Source organism: Buteo buteo, chromosome Z, assembly GCF_964188355.1.
Source record: "Buteo buteo chromosome Z, bButBut1.hap1.1, whole genome shotgun sequence".
NCBI classification, from domain to species: Eukaryota; Metazoa; Chordata; class Aves; order Accipitriformes; family Accipitridae; genus Buteo; species Buteo buteo.
The window spans coordinates 629,778-652,245 of NC_134204.1; the positions used below are offsets into that span (position 1 = coordinate 629,778).

At 43.7% G+C, this 22,468-nt stretch overlaps 1 protein-coding gene across 1 annotated transcript in view; it reads left to right on the forward strand.

The window, feature by feature from the left end:
• The first annotated feature begins 11,136 nt into the window (after window positions 1-11,136).
• The window catches only part of ATP8B1 (ATPase phospholipid transporting 8B1), a 44,300-nt gene continuing 32,968 nt past the window's right edge, over window positions 11,137-22,468 (forward strand). The window contains exons 1-2 of the mRNA XM_075021354.1: window positions 11,137-11,223; window positions 13,230-13,366. The gene's annotated coding sequence lies outside the window, so the exon portion shown is untranslated. The remainder of the gene's footprint in view (window positions 11,224-13,229; window positions 13,367-22,468) is intronic.

The following is a 22,468-nucleotide window of genomic DNA, read 5'->3' on the forward strand; positions in this document are numbered from 1 at the left end:
AATCTCAAATATTTTCCATAGCTTTTGGAGGTATGATTAAACATTATTTGCTTTAAAAGCCAACAGTATCATAGATTTAGAAAACAGATGGAGTCAAGGGTTCCTTCTCTACCTGCTAGAAGCATTAAGCCCTGATCTTATAAGTAGATCACTTTGGGAAAAAAGCTGCTCTCCTCATGTGAAACATTACTAGCTTGCTTGACTGTGAAGAGGATTTCTTTACAGAAACAGGGACTTCTATAAAATCCAGGTGTATATATTTGATGGATCACAGTCAGAAAAGAGAATGTATAGGAAACAACATTTTTTGAATAGTTGGAATTGGAAATTAATTTTATTCTCTGAAATGGATACAGTTACAAATTGATCCCACTGTTATTTTAAGCTCTCTTGCAAAGCTGCTATACTATAGTTTATACTACAGTCTCTTACCACTGAGTCTCCACATATGTTACTAGTACAAGCTGGAATCAGGACGGGTGACCTTCTACAGGCACCACCAGCAGAACTACACAAATGCTCGAGTAAGAAATTAAGGCACTCGCAGGTACAGGTAAGGCAAAACCGAGGAGGCAGTGGGGTCTCACACAGCTTACCAGGAAAAAGACCTTGATTTAGGGTATCTCCTAACCTATTCCAGCACGTAACACAGATGAGTAAAATGTGAACTCCACACCACGGAGGACTCCACCCTGCGCAGGATTCCAGCTGCAAATCATTTCACAGCTGCACTACAACATCTGCACAAAGGAAACGGAGATCTCTACACCATCTAATTGAAACCTTTAGGTGTCCAGTTCCTGCAGGTAGCGTGGGAAAATGCATTCTGATATCATTATCAAGTATCCCCTGAGTATTTCAATTAACGAATACACTGAATATATTCAATCAATAAATAAATCAATTAATGAATTGATAATAAAATTAATTTCAGTTAACAAATAAGCAACAGCCACCAGTCTACTAATGAAGCATGATCCTTCTATTTCTGTAGAACGCAGGGGCCAAACTTCTTCTACATCTCTGACTATGCCATGAAAATTGCATTAGGATTTCTTTGTGTGTATAAGCATGGTATAAGAGAACATCCCTTAAAACAGGGAATAATGAGGCATGCTCTAAGTGCAGTTTAGCAGCCACTCCATCTTTGTGGAATTCCCTGCTGAGCTGCCCTAACCCCAACACCGCTAATTAACAACCAAATTGGAAAGAATACCTCATTTAAAGCAGAGCTATCTCTAGCAAGTGCAAAACATCACGCAGGAAAATGTATCTATGCAGAGATGACCTTTGTGAAGAAACCTGTATTACAAACACAGTAGCCACCTGTGAGAAAGCAAAGGTTAGGAATACCTGCTTCTGTATTTTGCTAGATTACCGAGTCCCTGCAATGCAAGTTACTGTAGAAAAGTCTCTTCGCTCATCCTGTTAATGACACTTTCATTTTTACAGTATCAAGCTTTGGGGAAAAAAATAAAACAAAAACAAAAACAACCTTGCAAAACTTAAGACTATTCTGTTATTAGAAGAATTTTTAAGGTTCTGGCACAAAATGAAACCACCCCTTTTCTTGATTTTAATGACTAATATTCCATCTGAAATCACATTACTATGTGAAGACACATGAAGGCATGGGTATTCTTATGCCCCAAGAATTATCTCTAGAGTTCTGTCTACTATTGATTTGTTGGTTCCTTCACTTTTACATATTGACTTTAGGATAGTGAAACTTCCAAAGCTGAAGCAGTAAAAGATCTGGGCTCAGCCTCTTTGACACTGAAACAGGACTTTAACCTAGGAAGACCTCCGATCTATCAATTTGGTCTGAAAGCTTTTGATTTAAATGGTGAAAAAAAGCAAAACGAGGAAAAAAAAATCATAAATATCACAAATGCCTCACTTCCAACTTCAGCTCTAAGTAACAAATGGATAAACACTGCCTATCTGCTGCTTCAATCCACCAAGCTATTAACTAATGCAACCTGCAGTGAGGAGGAGGACAAAAACAGTTGTATGTAAAAAACTTATACTATAAGGAGACAGACTACTTTGGAGGTCTCAAACCTGTCTTCAGATCTGACAGAGAACCAGCAAACACCAAACTAAGTAGAGGTTAGGAACACTCACTCTAATTTATGTGATTTACGTAGTTCAGTTAAGCCCTGTAAATTGTCCCCAAGCTGCACTTAGCCTGCAGTCTTCTGTTTCTGTTTCAGAACTGAGGAACGGCTTGTGTACCCCAAAAGTTGACTGTTCTTCAGATACAAACGTTGCTATTAAAAGAAGATATTGCCTCTCTGTACAAGCCTTCTTTTTCCTTATAGCCTTAACTATTACAGCCATAAAGTTATCATTATTACAGAATGGATAAAATTTATTTTTTATGTTTATGATTGCATCACTTAGGAGGGTCTGGTTCTCACTCGTGGCATTACAAAGTGTGCCTTGTGATTCAGCTTGAATCTCTGACATGCTGGATAGAAGCCATTTGGAAAATAGAATCCAAGAGTAGAAATTTCTTAGTCAAGTTATCAGAGCAGGCCTGAGTGAAAAACCAAAAAAACCAAAAAAACCCAAAAAACAGACCCAAACCCATGCATTTCACATGTATTTGTTGTGTACGTAAAAAATTGTCTTTCCATGAAGATTTTATGAAGAATGGGTCACAGTGAATAAAAATTCACATCTCTGAAAAAATACTACAGCCAACTCTTCATCTACATCAGGAATACTTTAAATCAGGATATTTTAAATCAATTTAGATTAACCTTTATGAACACTGAAAAAAAAATCCAACCTGTCCAAAGCTGCCCGTGAAATTACAACATAAAGTTAACCCCAAATCTAGAAATCCTGTAATTATACATTTTCAAAACAGGCAGACCAGTGAGTGCACCTTTCACACATTTTAATCAACATAGAAACACAAAATTATTTTAGCACACAGTGTTATCACAATTTATTTTCTGTCTCAACAAACCCTACAAGATCTAGTATCCACCCTTTCCTCAAATTGGTAATGTTGAAAATTACCATCTAAGTTACTTTTGCTTTCAGATTAGCTAAAAGATATAGAGAACTTTTTTCCCCATTTGAGTTAATTGGTAGATAAACCAGTGGAAAGATGAGCAGGAAGAAGACTGTTTTTATAGCACAACCTGTGAATCAGAGAGGCTTCAAACTGCAAATTCAAAAGGCTTTGAGCCACACTGTCAGAGGCACCTACAGCCGTGTGTGGATACCGTCCTGCTTGGGGCCCCACAGGACATCTACAAGGCTTGGGGACCTCGTCCTTCCCGGAACACTGCAAGAAAGAGCCCTACCAGCTGATGGCAAGAAATCTGTCTCCAAAGATAAGGTCTGGCACAGAAATAACTGGTCATTTCACAAACTTACAGTTGGGCTTTGTTTAATAAACCCAGTGAATGTAAACTGAGAACATGCTGGGATGACATAACTTCGCTATGTGTTTAATACCCTGATGGTAATGCCATTCTCAGCCCCGCAAAAGAGCTTTTCTAGTTGAATAGCAGGTTTCAAAAATGGAGTTACATATGAATAGAAAGAAAAGCCACACCATTGCCTGTTTTCTGCATGTTAGGAAATTATTCAAATACAAATGTGAATAAATATGTTAGAGAACTGCTTAAATATATAATTACTGGTATGTATAACCCTTGCGACACAGGAACAACTGTTAGTGTTAGGTTTAAATCAAGTGCCCATCAATATTTTTGAACAACTAGTTATCAGCAAGAATAAAGCCTGCCTTGACACTGTGCTCAGTCATTTAAATCAAGATCTGCTCATTGCAAGAAAAAAATCCCCAACGTTAAAATTGACAACCAAGGGTTGCTATTGTAATACTATATACTTATTTTATACAGCTCATTTTGAAAAGGACTGTATTGATGATCAAAATAAAAGATAGCTTTTGGTTTTGAGAGACCAATACTCAGAAAGTTTTGGGTGCAATTTCAAGTTTAGCCACTAACTGCTCGTATGATCTGAAGAAAAAGAAATTCAGTGTTTGTGTCTCCCCCCCCGCTAAACGTGGCTACAATTCCCACTTCTCAAAAAGAAATAACGTCTGAAGTTCTAAAACACACTGGTGATGAGGAATACAATGAACCCAAACAAACTCAGGTCATGCAGCTTTATCTTCACCTCGGGGGTTGTACAGAAATCTGTAGGAGACTGATGGGAATTAAATAATAGCCTGACTGGTAGATTTAAAACATTACAGTAGCTGTGCTTGTTTTCAGTTTGCTTATCTCTAAGTGATTATGTTTATTAAAAACAAACTTACTTTCCATCCACCAGGAATTAACAGATGTCAGGGTTAACTTCTTGAGACAACAGTAGCTCCTTTTGCAAGGCTTTGTGCAGCAGGACAAAGGACACGCCAGTTCGTTATGGAGGGTTACATCCTTTTGTAGGATGCCCCCTCGTCCCCTATGTTCCCTTTCCTAAAATTTCCAGCGGAGAGCAGAGCAGGAGACTCATCAGGAAGCAGAAGTACAGCAGGGCTGGAGACACGCCATGTGCTGAAATACGCATCAACTTGTGGACACAGTACCGAGGCTTGTGTTTCCACTGGACTGGCAGAAAGGAGAGGCTAAGCAAGAGCCATTTCTGCTCAAGTCCTCCTATCTTCCCAGAAAAATCTCAGATCTGACGTGCTAAGTCCTAAACACTGACAAAACGGGACAAACAGGAGTAGAAGGAAGGAAAGAGAAAAGGAGCAACAGTGCAGAAACGCGTGTATTTTTGACTAGAGCATGTTGCTATTTCGGGGCAAAGGGGCCTGAGTGAAAAGATGAGACCCAGTAATAAGGGAGAGGAAGAAAGTATGTAGAAGAAAAATCCAGAAACAATTGGAGTTACTTGCTGGGACCAACCAATATCAGGGTCTGTGAGCGGCAGCAGTGGAAGTTCCTTCATCGTGCCCATGATGTACAGAATGGCTGCTGTATTTCCTTCAAGCACAGACCAGTACTTTGTTACATGTAAAAAGTAATATTTGGACAGGGCCATTAATCACTGCTATAGCAATTAACCACTGTTAATGGGCCTTTTTATCTCTAATAATCTTCTTCCTGAAAGGGTGTCATGCAAACCTAGCTGTGCATACAGCTACCTAATGAAAACTGGTATAGAAACCAAACATTCAGCCCTGGACATGAATTAACTTCCTGGACAGAAATGGAATTGTCAAATGCATAAGTAAACCTCTGCTGCTTTGTAAAGCCAAAATGTTACTGATTTTTAATTAACTTTGTTTCTATTCCTGTGTGAGGAATTTGAGGCAGGCAGTAAAAGAGAAAGGTGCTGAAAGATACTACTTTAGAATCCAGCATCACATTTTAGGTCTAGGGAAAAAAAGTCTATTTGAACAAGGCTTTTTCTGGCACAGGAAAATTGAGTATTGTTGCTACTGGAAAATAAACCAAGCAATCTCTTACATATCTGTCAGTCCAAAACAAAGATCACTTTTATTATAGAGCAGCATCCACAAGTAGGCAGATTCTATTTCTGCAACACCTACTCATAAATGAATAGCTAAATAGTGTTAACCTCAGCCAGGTTCTCCCATATATACAATGATCAAACACACTTTTACCAGCCTGCAGCAAGGGATCAAAAGATATGATGGTTTGATGGTGTATTGATTAAAAACTGCAAGATACCAAGCTTTTTCTCCCACTGCCCCCCCACCCACTTGTATACCTGTTCAATAATAAGACTTGTGTTATGCCAAACTAAGTATGTATTTAAGGTAGAAACTACATTTCTCATTTCAAGAATAGAAGAAATTCTACTGTAGTCTTTCCTACTCATTTTTGTAATATGACTTGAGTAGCAAAGGTGCAACAGATCAGATGCCAGTCTAGCTATAGCCACATGGAAACCATTTCCTGGACACAGACACCTGAACACCACCATGTTTAAACATGGATAATGTCCTCTTCAGGAGGGGGTCTGCATAAAGGGGAGCAAACCAGATGTCTTCCACGGAATTAGGCTTCCTCCTCACCAGCTGAAAGACAAGGGGATTTTGCATTTACTAAAATATTCTGATGTATGAAGAAGCTTTTCATTCCACTTAGGTTTCATCAACATGTCAAGTTTCAGCCCAAGAGGCAGGTGGATGCTGGTTTTAAAATGGATGACAATCTTGGAAATTCCTGCTAACACTAGTCACCACTTTGACGCTACCTTGTATGGGTAAGAAGTGGAGTTGGGAAAGAGCAGCTGGTTCTTGAGGAGAAATTAACCCAAATCAAGCAAACTGACAACATAGCAAAGACCCCAAAGCCATACTTGGTGTGCATTTAAACCAGTATTGCCACCCAAATGTCACTTCTTTCCAATTTTGAACACCTTCCCCAAGTGTTTTCCTCTACCACTGTACCACTCCCTGCTCCATGCAATGCAAACATTTGAGTTCACAGATGAGCTGAACAACCTGGATGAGGGAATCAGCCCTGGTGATATTTTACACAGCAAAAAAACAGAAGTGACTTTTTCAGCCTCATTAATCCCTTTGATGCAGTTCACTGTGACAGCAGAAGACTTTTGCTGCTGCCGAGCAAAGTGCTGTAAGGAGATACTAGTGTGTAGCTAGGATGCAAGAGCAGAGACAAGTACTTTGTGCTGCAGCAGTCTCTGCCTGTGTACACACCCGAACCTCCCCAGTCATCACATCAGGAGGACAAAACCACAATCTGGTCACGGCGCCTGGGGATATGACTCGGTTCTCTGCCTAGGGGCTCTCACAGTGACTGTAGGTACTGCAGAACTCACCAACAGTGGTAACACAAAGCATAAAAGAGAGATAACACCCACAACAAGAATGGATCCAAACATCACCAACAGGTATTATGATACCATAACAAGCAGCTTTTACCCTGTCTTTAATGAGATACAGCACTATGAATGCTGGTAGTCTCAATTTGCATTAGCATACACAGCTTCAACAATGGAGCTGCCAGGATACGTGTAGCAGAACAAAACCAGGAACAGAATGCAGTGAAACGATTTTCAGTAGTTTTGAAGGCTTCACTTGTACAAATAAGGTCAAATAAAAAATAAATAAAGTTTCATTTAAAAGAAAATAAAGAAGCTGGGCTGGTTTAGAAAGAAAACATGACAGAAGCACATGTTTAACTTACAGCGGCCAGCCACTGAGCAAAAAACGGAAAGCATTATTGCAGAAAGCATATTAAATACTAGAGCATTTGGCTTATGTTACAGTTTCCATCATCACTTTAAGAGATAGCTAATATTTTCAATTTTTTCTATTTAATGAGATCAGTAAACATATCTGCATTTCACTTGCCATAAACTGCATTATTTGTGAATAAAAGTGCATGCAAAAATGTCATAATAATTTAAAAACCATGGCTTTATTCTTTAGGAACATTTAGTGACTATTTTGCTCTAAGCTGGGCTATATAATAAACTTTTAAAATCTTTATAATGGCACTGCAGGAAACAGATTTCTGGAAAACAATAAAAAGAGTCTAGGCAATTCTTCCTGCTACACAGACTGGTGCAGGCTACCATCAGCAGCTTCACAAACTGCCCTTCCTAACACCACCATTCCTGATACCTCATCCAAATGTTAATTTTTTGGCTTGTATCTGCACTGCTTCAAAATTGTCCTTGGGCCCTGGTATGCCCAGGACATTTGTAGGGTTGGGGTTAATTCCTCATCTTAGGTTATACCCTAAAAACCTCGTCTCCCCACACAAAAAGGAGCACGGGGGGTCGGGGAGAAGAGTACCCAAATGGCCCATCCAGAGCAACAGAGCCTCTGCCACAGCCCCTGTTGCTGCTGTCACTGCAGAGCCACCAGCCCTGAGGTCTGGGGGTGACAACCATCACAGCGAGTCACCATAACTGTACAGACTGATGGGGGCTACTGCGTTGGGAGCATGAGACACATTACAGGTTGCAGGGAAGAGCCTTTGGGGATAGCTCGGGGTGGGATGGTCCAGGGAGGAACCACAGGTGGAGAAGGGAGGGATCCAGGTAGTCTAGGGAAGAACTGCCTGACGGGCACAGTCTGTCCTGAATTCTCATTAAACTCCATTTCGAAATACTTTCCTGGGTGAGGGACTCCCTATTCTGTGTGCACCGGTTTACATGGATGTCAAAGCGCCAGCAGGATGAGGCCGTTGTTGCTGTTTGCTCCCAGATACCTCCTGCAGCCAGGATGGCTGCCAGGCCTGCCACATGAATGCAGATACGGGGCGGGTGCGTGTCTGCGTGTGTGGGGGGGGGGTGTGAAAGCAAAACAATAGCGTGAAGGCCTTCGAGACAGGGTGACCCAGTCAACAAACCCAGGATACAAACAAACTAGCAAAACCTCTCAATCTCCAGATTTCAAGTCAGGGGAATTAGTAACCCAGTACAGCAGCATCCATGATCACATACTAAGGCTTATGAAAACTCATAAAGCTCATAAAACTCAAGTTAAAACTTACAGTCAGAGCTTGTCACATTCATTTGACAAGTTCCCAGTAGGCTCCCGAGATGTTTACATGTATTTTGCTGCAGCCTGAAAGAAGAAAAATACAGTGAAAAGGATTGCAAATAGATACAGCATATAGCAGAACTGCACTACTATCAACCCTAAACGTAACCGCTTTATTTGTTAATTAATAAGCAAAACTATCGGTCTCAAGTGTTAACAATACAATGATTGAGCATCCTCCAACTCTCCAATCCTTCCTTAAAAGGACTTGGGAACCAGGAGTCTTTTCTGACCTTTTACAAAGGCCAAAAGGTTAAAAACCTGCACCTCTTACAAAGCTTTCTCTGTAACACTGTACAGCCCTACTAATTAAGGCAGGTTAAAGTAATGCTGTCACTTAAAGTAACACCAGGAGGGAGGTCCCACCTATCGAAAGAGCTGTGCCTCCTCAGTGCCGGCATCCGTTCACCCAGGCCACAGCCTGGGCTGGGAGCAAGGACCTCCCGAGCACCCCGGCACACGCTGAACGCTGAGCTCTTGCACCAGACAGACCACTTCTCCCGCATGCGGCGGGCTGACGAGCAGACGGCCGTTGCCGTCACCCCGGCCCGCATTGGTACGGTGTTAGTTTCTGACAGTCGTCACCGTCACCGGAGCGGTGAATGATGGAGCTGGGGCCAGGCTGCCTCGGGGCAGGCCCGAAGCGACGCACAACTGTGCTCCACACGCCTGGCCTTTGTCGACCGACAGGGACGAGGCCTGAGGCCGTGTCCTCGTCCTCCCACAACGGTTCGGCAGCCACCGCTCCCCAACGTCCTTCAGGGCGACGTGGCCCAGAACACCGCGCGAGCCAGCCCGCACCACAAGTGCCGCGTCGCCCACGAGAAACGCGCTGCTGTTGAAGCACTCGCGGCATCTCCCCCGGGTGACGAACAACCACCAGAACCACCGCCGACACCTCGTAACGGCAGCGCGGACGCAGGCAGAGCCGCGGGCGGCCTTGCGACAGGTCGTGCCACGAGAAAGGGGAGAGACGAAGTCTCTCTGCCCCGGGGTAATGATTTCTGTTTGCTTTTTATTACCGCTGACAACATTTTTCCCCTCGCGATTCGGCTTTCTGCCCTTCAGGCCCGGGAGCCCACCCTGCTCCTTTCCGAGCCCCTGTGTGTGAACCGGCGCCCGTTCCCGCCTTCGCCGGACGCCGGAAAGGCGGGGTGTGGCGGGGGAACGAACTCTCCGCAAAGGAGAAGGGGCTTTTGCAGGACCTCGGCCGGGGCAGGACCGCTGCGTGTGCCCCGGGCCTGCTCACGGACCGCCCGGCCCCGCTACCCGCGGACGGCGCACTCCCACCCCTCACCTGCCGGGGCGGGGGCGGCACCAGCCGTGCTGCGCGGCCGGGCGGGGGCGGCGCCGCCGTGTAACCGGAGCCGCGGCCCCGGGGGTCGGAGGGTCCCGCCACCGCCGCCTACCCCTCTCGTGGGCCGGGGGCGGCGGCCGTGCCGTGGACAGGTATAGGGACAGGGCCGGGGCCGGCGCGGCCCCTCCCCTCCTCCTGCGCGGCGGGGCCGGCCCGGCGAACTGGGGGAACCCGTTTGTCCGGTCTGACGGCGCTTCCCGCGGGGAGGCCGGGCGGGAGCGGGGCCGTCGGAGGCATGAGAGAGCCCTGAGCGAGCGAGAGAGCGAGCGGCGCCGGGACCCGCGCCCACAGGTGCTGCCGGCGGACGGGCTGGGGCCGCGCCGCTGCCGGGAACCGGTCGCTTCCTCCGCCGGCTGCGCCCGCCCAGGAGCGGCGGCTCCTGGCGGAACTGGGGCGCTTGGGTGCCAGGGGAGCGGGGCCGGTCCCCGGCTGCCCCCGCGGGGCAAGCCCCGGGCATCTCCTGCCGCCGCCGCGCGGGTTTGCGGCCGCGCCGGCAGCGACGTCCGGCGAGGCCGGGCCGCCGTGCGGGGGAGCGCGGGCGCGGCGGGGCCGGGGGAGCGAAGCCCTGGAGCGGCCGCGCCGGCTGGGGCGCACAGCGGGGCGTCGTCCGGTAGGTACGTCGGCTCCGTCGAGGCAGCCCGGCCGCCCCCGAGAAGCGCTCGGTGGCGGGTCGGGGCCGGGGTCTGGCGGGGCAGAGCTCTGTCACAAACCGCCCCCGCCGCCTCCTCCTCCCGCACCCGTGCCACGGGAGAGGTCAGAGCTGGCGCCAGAGCGACCCCGAAACGGTTCTCGGGCTGTCACCTCCTTAATCTGGAGCCTGGTGGGGTTTTGTTGGGAGGTTTGGAAGATGAAAGGCCTCGATCTGCTGGCTGGAGCTGAGGGTGTGAAGGCGGCGATGGCTCTGCCTCACGGGGCGGACGCTGTTTGCCCAGGCGGGGCCGGACCCTGAGGGAGCTCGTTTTCCATTGGACTGGGGAGGTCCAGTCACGCAATGAATATTTACACAATTAAATACTCATTTGGAGAGGAGCGGCTTCGTCAGGGGACCGCAAGGGCCCTTCCGCCAGGTGAGGCCTTTGCTCGCGCCCTGCCTGGCCGGCGGGGCCGGTACCGACTGGTCTGCCGTCGTGAGGGGCTCCTCTCACCTTCTCACTCTGAGGGACAGCACGTTTCGGCGGCGTCGATCCAAAAAACCCTCTTGGTGATTTGAGTCTTTCTCTTGCTTCCACCCAAAGAGATGCGCGTCAATTGATCATCAGCCTGACCCCAGAGTCTCCCCGGTCTGAAACTTTGGTTTAAGGAAAGAACAAGTGTTTGCTGGGAGGTAAGGCACAGGGGAACAAATGCAGCTTAGCTTTCTCCCTGAGCTCTGGCGGATACCGGTGTTTTACTGACTGGCTTTTGTGGCCTTGGGCTAGTTGCTCTGCTTCTGGCTCCCCCCTGCCCCCCCTTATATAAATGAGGAAAATAGTTTTCATGGTTGTGGGGTGATTACTCAATAGTGGATGTTTATACAGCCTTTAGAACAGTAATAGGTGTCCATATTAAGGTACTGTCACAATTCTGCAACAGAAAACGCTGGAAAGGTTACTTGGGAGGTCGGTCACTCACTTGGGAGATGAAAAGCATTTTTTTGACCCCCCCAAAAAATCAGTATCTTGGTCATGTTTCTTACTGCTTTGTGTCTATAGCTTAAATAGCATCCCTTCTCTTAAGAGTCTGAATGGAACTGTGTTAAATGGAGCAGCTAATGAAGCGTTTCACCACTGGCTTGAATGTCAGCAGAAATGTTTTGAAACTGAAGAAGGCATACTGTACAGGGCGCTTCTGGCAGTAAATAGTTTCTGGTAATGAGTAACAGTGCGGTGTCTTTTTATCTTGGGGGGGGGTGTGGGGTGGGGGGGGTGTCTGTATGTAAATGGCTGAAGAGTGCCCTGGGCCAGTCAGTGGGACATAGAGCTAACCTGGTCCTTGTACAGTCCCTACCTCTGTAACTGCTGCTAGAGTCCTTGGGCTTAACTTCCTGCCTAAGTAAATGTCTCTACTGGCCCAGATTTGCTCACAATTTTCTGTTTGGTTCTGGTTTTTTATTTGTCTTTCTCTTCAAAGTCTGGTTCAGGTGTCCAGTGGTATTTGGTCATTTTGTGTTCTTCCTTGTCAGCTTCTGCATTGCTGTTACTGACATTCACATTAGAGTGGGGTTGCTTTTGTATCTGTCTCAGACCTGTATTTGTATCTCTGTTGACTTGTAGGTATCATAAAGATTATTTTCAGTAACTTCTAAACTGTTTTGTTCATTTAATTCTCCCTTGTGAGACAGCCTGTGAATGTTCTAGTCCCTTGCTTTGCAGTTTGTGATGGTGAACTCACTTGGAATTAAACCCCTCTATTTAAATCAGCTAGAACTTATTTTCTGTGCTCTTGCTGTGGCTTTTATTTTGATGGCATAGGTAATCATATTGGGCCTGAGTGTAACGTGCTACCTGCTTTTAAATATGGGAAGGGGTTTGATTGATTTTTTTTTTTTTTTTTTTTTTTTTAAATTATGAGGAGGTTTGTTCTCCCTTGGCTGTTTCCTTTATCTGGCCTCTGTTAAATGAGATACTTTGTGTAGATGTAATTGAATGCAAGATATTAGCCAGGAGCTTCTGAAACCTAACCCGGGCTTTGTCTGTGACTTACCGTATGGCCTTGGGCAAATCACTTAACCTCTCTGTGTTTCTGTACTTGTCAGGGGTGAAGAACATGATTCTCGTTATATCTGTAGGAGAGTGATGGTGCATGTGCTCTCAACCCTGCTTTGAAGACGATGTGCTCTGTGACAGAGCACTGCTGCTGCACCTTTGCTTTTCGGCAAGCTTACAAAATTATTCTGTAACGTGTAGAGCTGTGTTTAGTGCTGTGTTCTTATATAAATTAGAAATATATTTTTAATTTGATAGTAGAGACAGACAATTCCAGCATGTTCCTGGATGCTTTTGTTTGCAGAATGGTGTACAGTTATGCACAGGGAGATGTAAAACAAAAGCAACATCTAAAGGAAAAAACAAGGGGGGGGGGGAGAATAAGCAGTGTAGAGAAAACAGGAAACAAATCAAGGAAAGAACCGGGTCATTTGCCAAAGTGACTTTCTGCCTGAGAGGAGGAAGAGGAGGTAGCATGAAAGGGTTTGGAGAACTAAACAGAAATCTCTTTTTGTTAAGAAAGTTTTGCAAGACAAGTTAATTTCACTGTTTGCCTAAAAGAAATTTTCTTTTGCTATTGCATGCACATAGTCTCATGAGGTGGAAGGCAGCCAAGAAACCATTTTCTAACATTGTTTCGTTACAGATGGAGCCTAATTTCAAGTCCAAAACAGGGGATTCTTCCTGAGCAGCCGGTGGTCTCTGTGTGCTGACAGTACGAGCATTTCAAGCTACGTCTGTAATGCAGTCTCTTGATTCAGTCACAAACTGCGTTGGATAAAGGTCAGTTTAGGAAAATATATTTAGTGTCAGTTTTAGATGCTGAGAGAAAAAGTGTATTGCTGTGTAATCTCCAACCGTGTTAGCAGGAAGTAACCTTTATTTTTTACAGTTTAAAATACCTGCTGGTTTTGATGGGGGAGGGTAATATCTAGGAAAATAACTCTGAAGTTCCAAAAATTTTCCACACCAAACAATGCAGTTTGTGTGCACAAAAATAATTATTTTTTCCTTTATTAAAACAAATATATGCTGTTTTATAACATGAACCTTGAGAGGCAACATAATGATCTCTCTAAAAGGCAGGTTGAAACCCCTTTAGAGTACACTCGAACCTACAGCTTGAACAAAGGTTACCAACTTTATTATCTTCTGCAAAGATAACTTGTCTTGACTTGGACTTTAAATGATGGAAAGTCTGCATATCTGTTAATGAGAAATCCTAGTGCAGATAATGGGTAAAATTATTATTTTGTTTCTGCAAGTGGCCCATGTTCAACCACCCTTGCTTAGCCTCAGGCAACTTGGACTGTAGGCTGTGGGTCTCTCTTTGCTGTTACTATTTTCTGTTAAATTGTTGGTGACTAGTTAATCTCTTCCTTGTGTAGAGTCCTGTTGGCTCATAGTGATCAATTCACTTACATTGTAATGTCCTTCATGTTCATTTTCATACATAGCAGTCTTAAAATTTTAATAGGTAGCTATATTGGTGAGTACACAATGGCCACTAGTTTAATTCTAGTGCTTCCTCTATGAGGAAGATGTGTTGTTTTGGTTTTTAAATGAGGTGCTTTTCTCCAGTTGATGTGATCATGCAGAACTGAGATGGGAAGCATTAGGAGTGAAGGCATTTGGGAAGCATTAGGAGTGAAGGCATTTGGAAGCTGGTGTCCCCCATGTTTTCATTTTTTTCTGCTGATACTGTGCTCCCCCCCCCCCGCCCAAAGATTGGTTTTGGACATCCGTCAACCGTACAAAACTGTACTCCTCTTTCTGGTCACCCCTCTCCAGAGGGTTTTAGCGTTTTGGTATCTCAGCTTGTTTGGGTCTTCAGTATGTTCATTGGAGAAACTGTCACTTGCCTTCAAGTTTGGAAAGAATAGCTCTTGGAGAAAGTAAAATTTCACAGAGCTTGGTGGACCAAAGTGTTATGATTTTACACTGGTGTTTACCTCTTGATGGTGCAGGTAATTAGGGTCATTATGGCATCCAAGGAGGGACTGGAGTTGATTCCTTGAAAAGAAAGATCTGTGGATATTACAAGGTTGGCTGTGTATGATGCCAATAAAAAAATCTCTTTGGGCTGGAAGTAGTCCCGTTTGGTAAGTCCTTGATCCTTGCAGTTGAAAAGCTATAGCTGAAACACCTTTTTGGAAACACCTTTTTTAATGAGTGGTTGCCCTCGGTACATTATATGAAGCTGGGTGTGCGTGTTTCCTATTGCAGTACAAACTGAAAGAGACGCCATAGCTGTCTCCCAGTACTGTGCTAAGGCATTTCTTTGTGGCAGAATAGCCTCGTTCTAGTACCCATGTTTTGCCAAAGCAGTTTGTTTATATAGTGGGAAATAACAGTGGAGGTTTGCTTAGGTCTTTATTTCTCCAGCATCCTTAATCTGTACAATTGTGGCACTTCTCTTTGCCTGCTTCAAACATGGGTAAGTTGATAAACATAAAGTTTTGAGTGAGTCACTGTGGGCTTATGGTGCCTTAGCATATATCTGCTAACATGCAACTCTCCATCAGTAGTCTGCACTGTGGTATTCCCACATTTTTATCCTGGCACTAAAATTTCAAAATTGGTGGTAAGGGGTGATAAGGAGAAATCATTTATTCACTAGAATTTAACCATCTTCAGGTCATCTTCCTCTGGTGGATATTAATGCTGATGTTATTGCTTATTCTCTGTTAGTGTACATATTGTGTAAGATGCGTTATTTCTAATCAATAGATACAACAAGATGTTAACTTTATGACGCTAACGCTTGTGGAAAGTGAAATGAACCTCTGCTATTCAGACTAATTCTAAGTAACCTCTGCACAATTTGTGGTCACAAATTGCTTGAGGTGACCTTTTTTATAAATGTTTTCTGCAAGATGAGGTACTATTGTGAATCAAAATATATATACTTCATATTTAAAAATTGTGTGTGTGTATTTATATGTGCATATGTGTATAAACTTGGGGCTGGGTGAACAACAGCAACAGATGCTGTCTATAGCCAAGACAACAATACAACCAAGCTGACTCATGTGAGACCTGTTGCTTACAAAACAGGTTCCCCAAGGATTTCTCATGTTGCAGTAATAGCCTGAGTCTCCAAAAGCGCTGTTTGAATCTTGTGGTTCTGTTGTGTGGTCAAGATCTCGGACTCATCAGGTATGACGTGTGTTCTGGTGTCCTGGGATTCGTAGGTGCACTACTTCACCGTGAGCATTTTATCTGTAGCCATATTTTAATCGCTTGAACTTTAACCTTTTTTTGCTGGGAGTTCTGAGTCACCTCATGTTAGGCATGTGTTGGCAGTTTCAAGGTGCGAACTTTCTCCAAGGTCACAGCGCAATGAAGAACGCGTGTAGGGTTAGGAGTTTGCTGCTTGTACTGTCTCAGTTTTGATTAGCTTATGCTCTCAAGTGTGGTTTGAGCATACTTATTTTAGAAAAGCATGCCTGACCCAGAATGTTGTTACTGTACATGGAATAGTTGAGCTGTGGGAGCTCTGACAGACGAGCAAGCCTCTGCTTATTTCCTCAGCTCTGATGTATTTCCACTGGAGCAATTTGTCTGTAAGCTGACCCATTTGCAATGCGTGGTATAAGTGTTCAGCAGTTCTGTTTTCCTGAAGCAACACTGGGAACTGGGGTGTGCCTCTACATCAGCTGCCAGGAACCTAATTGTCTGCAATGTCTGGGCAGAGTCTGCCTGTCAGTTGTACCAAGCACCAAGCCATGCCATTTCTGATAGTCATTGGGAGCACTTAGGATGATACTAAAGGGCACACATGGCATATGATATGTTCTGAATACCAAGCTATGTTTTTTTGTGTAATGCAAAGTGTACTTGGTTGGCCTAGAGGAGTTGAGGCTTCAGCTTTGGGATTCAGTTTGCCCCACTTCTAATGTACTACGTTGACGGTACTTGATGGAGACTGCCACAGATGAGCAAGAGCAAGCCTCCAGTTACAGGTAACTTAAAATAGGTATCTAAACTCTTGTGGTTGCCTTTCTCCGAGGCATTTCAAGAGCTGGACTTTACCACAGTCATGGCATACTGTAAGGATGCATACAAAAGTCAGTGTGTTTCAGAAAAAATGACTGACAGAAATCGATCCCCTTGAAGATGTAGTTTTGGGTGTATTCAATTATTTTAAAGTAGTCATTCAATGAAGTAAATGTAACTTATATATGAAGTAGCTGTATAAATTGATGACCTTAAAGCATGTAATTTGCATGGCAATCTAATCGAAGCTTAGTAGTGTTTGGAACAAAGGTTATTTCCTTGGCCTGTTTGTGCTGATTCATGCTATTTTGAGTAACTACTTCATTTTTCTTAAAACATCATAAAGATTAGCTAGAAGGTTTGAGTTGTTTAGAAGATACCTCTATCCGCCTGTCCAAGCACTTGTTACCAGTAAAATTTCATACCTGTTTTGAGTAATATGTGATCTGTGTCTTATACTTTGGAAGCAAACCTAGTTTTATTATTTGCCCATTCCCTTGTAGAAGCTCTTGTTACAGGTAGATTAGTTGATTAATACATTTTTAATGAAGGACGATACTCTATTAAAGCATTTGGCTGGGATCACTGAAGTGAGAATAGAAATGCAATATCCTGCCATCGAAGGACTTCAGTTCTGACTGCTGCTTTGTGAGGATTAAATAGCGAGCAAGAACTGTAGAAGCATTAACTGAACCCATGTTACCAATTTGATGATTATCAGGCTGGGAGATGGACTGCCATGCAGTGTCCCAAGGTAACAGTTCTTTTGGAGATGCTGTAATGCTCACCTACAGCTATTATGTCATTTGTTGTTTGTACCAGCTGGTGGAAAATTAGGTGGCAACTGTAGGAATTTCACCTTACACATAAAACAAATGGTATTTTGTATTCTCCCTGATATTACAGATCCCTCCGAGAATTTGTGTGGTGAGAAGCTGGGCTCCTGGTGTGGTTTACTACCCCTTCCTCTGTCTTTCATGGTATAAAAACATCTTGCGTTTAAGCAACTGCATTGGGTGTATTAATCTTATGCCCTAAAAATAGCAATAGCTAATAATAGCCATGTCAATTGCTGCCACCAGCTGAAAAAAAATCTTTCCATGTTGACTGGATGAACCATCCACATGCTTTGAATTGTGGTGCTCAATGCCTCTGTTCTGTTTTAAGCCAATTTTTTTTCTGTTTGAAGCCCACTGCAGTCTTTTTAGATCAAGAATGCTAGTGCTAAGACAAAAAGCATGCACCTCTGGATACTTCCTGCTTTGCTGTGTAAAGCAGAGCCTCTTTTTTCTGAAGGACTCTGTTCCTCCAAGTTCTGCTGAATTTGCTGGTTTTGCTAGTAGTGTGAAGAGGTGGGGATTACCCTAGTCATGTCTCGGTGTGCCCTACCTAGCTGTTTCAGAGCTCAGTTTCAGTTTCTAACAGTCAGGTTTACAAAATGGTCATCTGGATTCAATACTTTGCTTTATATCTGCATTGTCAGAAAGAATGGATAATTGATCCTTAGGAAGTGGTTGTTTTGTTTTGCTCGCCCAGGACTTGATATTGATGACCAGGTTATTTTAAAAGAAACAAAACTGCAACCTTGCCCAAGAGTAGCTCGTGAGCTGTCTTTTCAATTACAAACTTAAGTTCTCAGACATTGTTAGAGCTGTTCTTTAAACATGTGCCCATGGATGAAAAATCGTTCTTAAACCTATCGGTGTATAAGCTGGGGTATAGACTTGAGTCTCTTAAATACAGGTGTCTGCTTTGATAGAGCCATCAAAGTACTCTGTGGGCTCTGATTTCTTTTTTGGTTGTTTGGATTGCAGTCCTGCAAATGTCTGTTCAGTTGCTCTATTTACCTAACAGGCTGTCTTGGTTTCATGCTCCCTTTTTAGCTTAAAATCTCAGTTACTGGCAAGATGAGCAATGTGTTACAGCTGAAGATGACAGAATAATAACTTCTGTCTCTTGGGGGAAAATGTAACTGGACTAATCGTGCATCTGCTAGAAAGTCATTGTGGGGGAAACCCCTACCCCAGAGATTAATGTTAGGTGTAGTATTCTAGCTGCAGTTTTGGAAGTGCATATTCAGTCCTCCTGTGAGTAGGTTGTGGTTTTCAATGTTTCTTTCTCCAGTAACACATAGTGAAGAAATAAATCTAGTAAGTATAGGAAAGTTTTTAAAAACATGCAAGTTGGTGAACATGGAAATGGTATCTGGGTGGAGAAATTTCAAAAATTTATTTTTTTTTTTTTACTGTTACTCTATTGCAGCACTATTTCTGCTGACAAGCAAAACAAGTATCATTTGACTAGCTCATTGTTGGAGCTCCAAGTAGAGTACTGGCTTTAAAACATTTGATGGAGTTTCCCAAGTGAGATTGAAGTATGTTCTCATTTTATTGAACAGGACATTGGTGTTACCGTGTTTTATAACTATGGTTTTGCTGTTTATTGGAGAAGACTTATTTCCCTATTGGTTTGGCAAAATGCGTTTCCTTGTTTCACAACAGTATGAAGCCTGACAGCTTTATATTTGGATTACGTTGTTAAGGGCTCGGCAGATTCAATAAATACCGAGTTTGTGCAGCTATGGAAGTTTCAGTATTTGCCTTCTGCCTGCCAAGGCAGTGATTAGTCAGCTGCTGTTTAGATTTCCTCTTGGGATCCTCTTGACAAATGCCCAGGAAATACTTTGTTCAGGGGCATACTGAGGCAGGAAGCTTGTTCACATTTACCTGGTTTTTGCTTTGGTTTGGTTTGGGTTTTTTGTTTGTTTGGGTTTTTTAATATGTAGTGAAGGCTTGGGTTTGGTTTGGTTTTTTGTTTGTTTGGGTTTTTTAATATGTAGTGAAGGCTCTTGTAATCTTTCTAGAGTCAAGATATATGGGACAAAACTGAAATATCTGAGGATCAGGCTTTTAATTTATTTACTTTTTTTAATACATAGTTAAATATCAGTGAAACATCTTGATGTAGCTTTTTTGTCCTATTTTAATTCCAGAGACCTGAAGTAGTTCAGAAAGGTCTCTCTGAGCTTGCATTTTGTACTATTTGAGTTTGTTTTATGATTCTTGCTTAAAATATTGATGATGTTATGTTCTAAACCAACACTCTGTGGCAAGGTTTGGGAAATTGTTGTACTAGGTACCGCATGAATGTGTGAGACTGTTGCGCAGAGCAATGTGCTAAGGAGACCATGGCAGTCTGTAGGCTGTACAGAGGTTGTGAAGGGACCAATGACTGACAGGTATGTAATTGTTAGGCTTGTTCTGCTTCACATCGTAGGTTGTTATATCCACAATAAATAAAAATAACAAATTTAGTAGCATTTTAATTCTTTTACTATACATATGCCTTGTTCTAGATGGATCTGTAACTTTGTTTTAGGGCCACTTTAAGTGACTATCTGATTTGCGACATTAAAGTTATGTTCTCTGTGACCCCAAGTTCTTGCAACGGTGTCATACGCAGTGACTTTCCAGAGGAGAATTTAGAATAAGATTTTTGTTGTTGTTGTCATTTACTGCCTTCAATAAATGCAGTAAATGTGGGGTTTTTGTTAGGTTATTTTTTGGTGTTTTTTTTTTTTTTTTTACAAGGTTTCTGTTATTCCCAGTTAGCTGGTACTTGCTGCGAGGCATGAGCAGACACAAAACCTGAGTGACCAAAGCACTGTGGAATTTGCACCTGAGTTTTCTGCCCTTTTAGTAAATAAAGTCAGGCAGGTATAATTAAACTTGTGTTTAATACTATTTTCCTCTCCTTTACCTCCCCATACATCAACGCTGCTGTTGGATCAGCTTAATTTTCTAAGATAAGGAGACTGTTAGCCTGGTTTATGCCTGCTATGCCAGAACTGGGAGCTGACAATTGCTTCCCACCGGCCCGGGGAAGTATGGCCACCCCAGTCGGTGCCCGCCTGGGCTCAGAGCTGATCCCAGCCTCGCTGAGGGAGACGGTCTTTGTTGCTGCACTGGCCATCTCACTGCAAGCAAGGTTAAAGCAGCTGCAGTTCAAGTTGTTGGTGCTCTGCATGGCTGCTCTCTAGAGGCTGGCTGATACTGATGGATGGTTGCAGAGTTAGTGGCTACTGAGCTGCTGGGGAAACCTCTTGATTTCTTCTAATGCTTTCTCTAGACTGAAGTTTTGTTTAATGTAAGGGTTTCTGCTTTTGTGACTTGTCTGAAATGGAGTGAAAGCCCCTGTCTGTCTTCAAGTCAGGAACTAGAAAATTAGGACCATACAACCAAGAACCAACTTTAAGTGTTGAGTATTTTATCAAGCAGCATGTAACAACTGTGTTGTTCCATCTCGGGCCCTCCAAGAACTGTTTCCATAGACACCAAAAGCTCTCTTTGTAAGTTTTGGCAGCATTAGAAGTTAATTCAGAATTTAGGAGAGGTACTTGTGTGTAGTGCTTCTGGTGGGATGGAGTTTGCTGCCCTTGAAAATTGCATAGCTCAATCCCCGGGGAAGCAGGATCCTTTGGGGCTTAAATGTATAGCTTGCATTACATGTAGTCAAGTAGATCTCATTTTATGAAAGACTCATCCTGTCTCTGAGAGGAACTGTGCAGCTTTTCTTGTGTTGGAATTTTATTTTGCTAATTATATTTCTTTCCCACTGCATATGTTCAAACATTACTAATTATTGGTTGAATCTAAGCTTGATGTGAGAGATGATGCCTTCAGAGAAATTCCTAAAGCCTATTTATTTGTAGCTTTTTTATTAGTCCATTCAATGCAAGATCTGTAAAAGCAGTGTTCATTTGTAGTTATGTTATTGTGAAATGGGAAAAGCAGGTGGGATCTTGCTTGAAACCTTTTTACCCCCAGCTCCAGCAAACCAAATCCTTTTTTTGCCTTACTTGAAAGACCATTTTGTAAGTGATGGTTATTTCAGCTCAAGTCTGAACGTAAGCAGTGCACACAAACGTAAGAAATTGTCTGTCTGTCTTCTCAGAGTAGAGCCTTTTAAGAGTGGACCATTGCTTCTATATTATTTCAACATTGTTTATAGTTTGTTTCTCCTACATGGTATAAGCCTTTCTAGATTTTTTTTTTTTTTTGATTGTGGTGCCTTTTTTCTCCTCAGAATATTGACTGCTGCAAAAATCAGTAGCAGCCATCTCTCTTCCTGCCTTGTTTAATTCACCTTTGGTTTCCATTGTGTCCATCCCACATCCAGGTGCTGGTAGATGCGTGCTCTCCTCTCTTTCTGTCCCCTCCTGGCTCAGTATTAGTTGGCATCTCTGCTGTTCTGTGCTGTCAGTTCCTCTCGTCTTGTCTCCTCTTTCACCTTGTGATCACTCTCCACCTTCCTCTGAACTTCTGACATCACTTTGATGTCCCATCTAGCCCTTTTCGTGCAGTCTAGGTGTCAAGAAACTTAACTCTAAACCAATTTGTCACCCTGTCACTGGAAGACTCCTTCACCCTCGGCCCCACAACACCTCTCTGCTCTCTTCCCACTGCGGGTGCCTTGCTGCAGTCTCCTAGCCAGCCCCAGGCTCCTCCGCTGCCACACGCTCACCGACAGCCCTGCTTGTGCTCCCCGTCCGTCAGACTGCCGACCCCTCAGCTGCTCTTGATCCCCGAGGTCAGGGTACGTACCGAGCAGGCAGGCAGCGATGCTTCCCAGGAGACTCTGCTGGCCGCAGGGGATGTTAGCAATGAGGTCTTTGGGCACAGAGACGGTGCCCTCTGCGCTTCGTGGTATCAGGGTTAGTAAATGCTGCCTGAAATCACTGACGTGTGTGCAATTTCGTTGCCTTCTGCAGAGATGATAATGGCACTGCCTGCAGCACAGAGCAGCTCAGCGGACAGAGTTGTGCTGCCTGCAAGGTAACAGTTAATGAGATCTCCTCTGTTAGCGGCATTTTCCAGCTGACAGTTT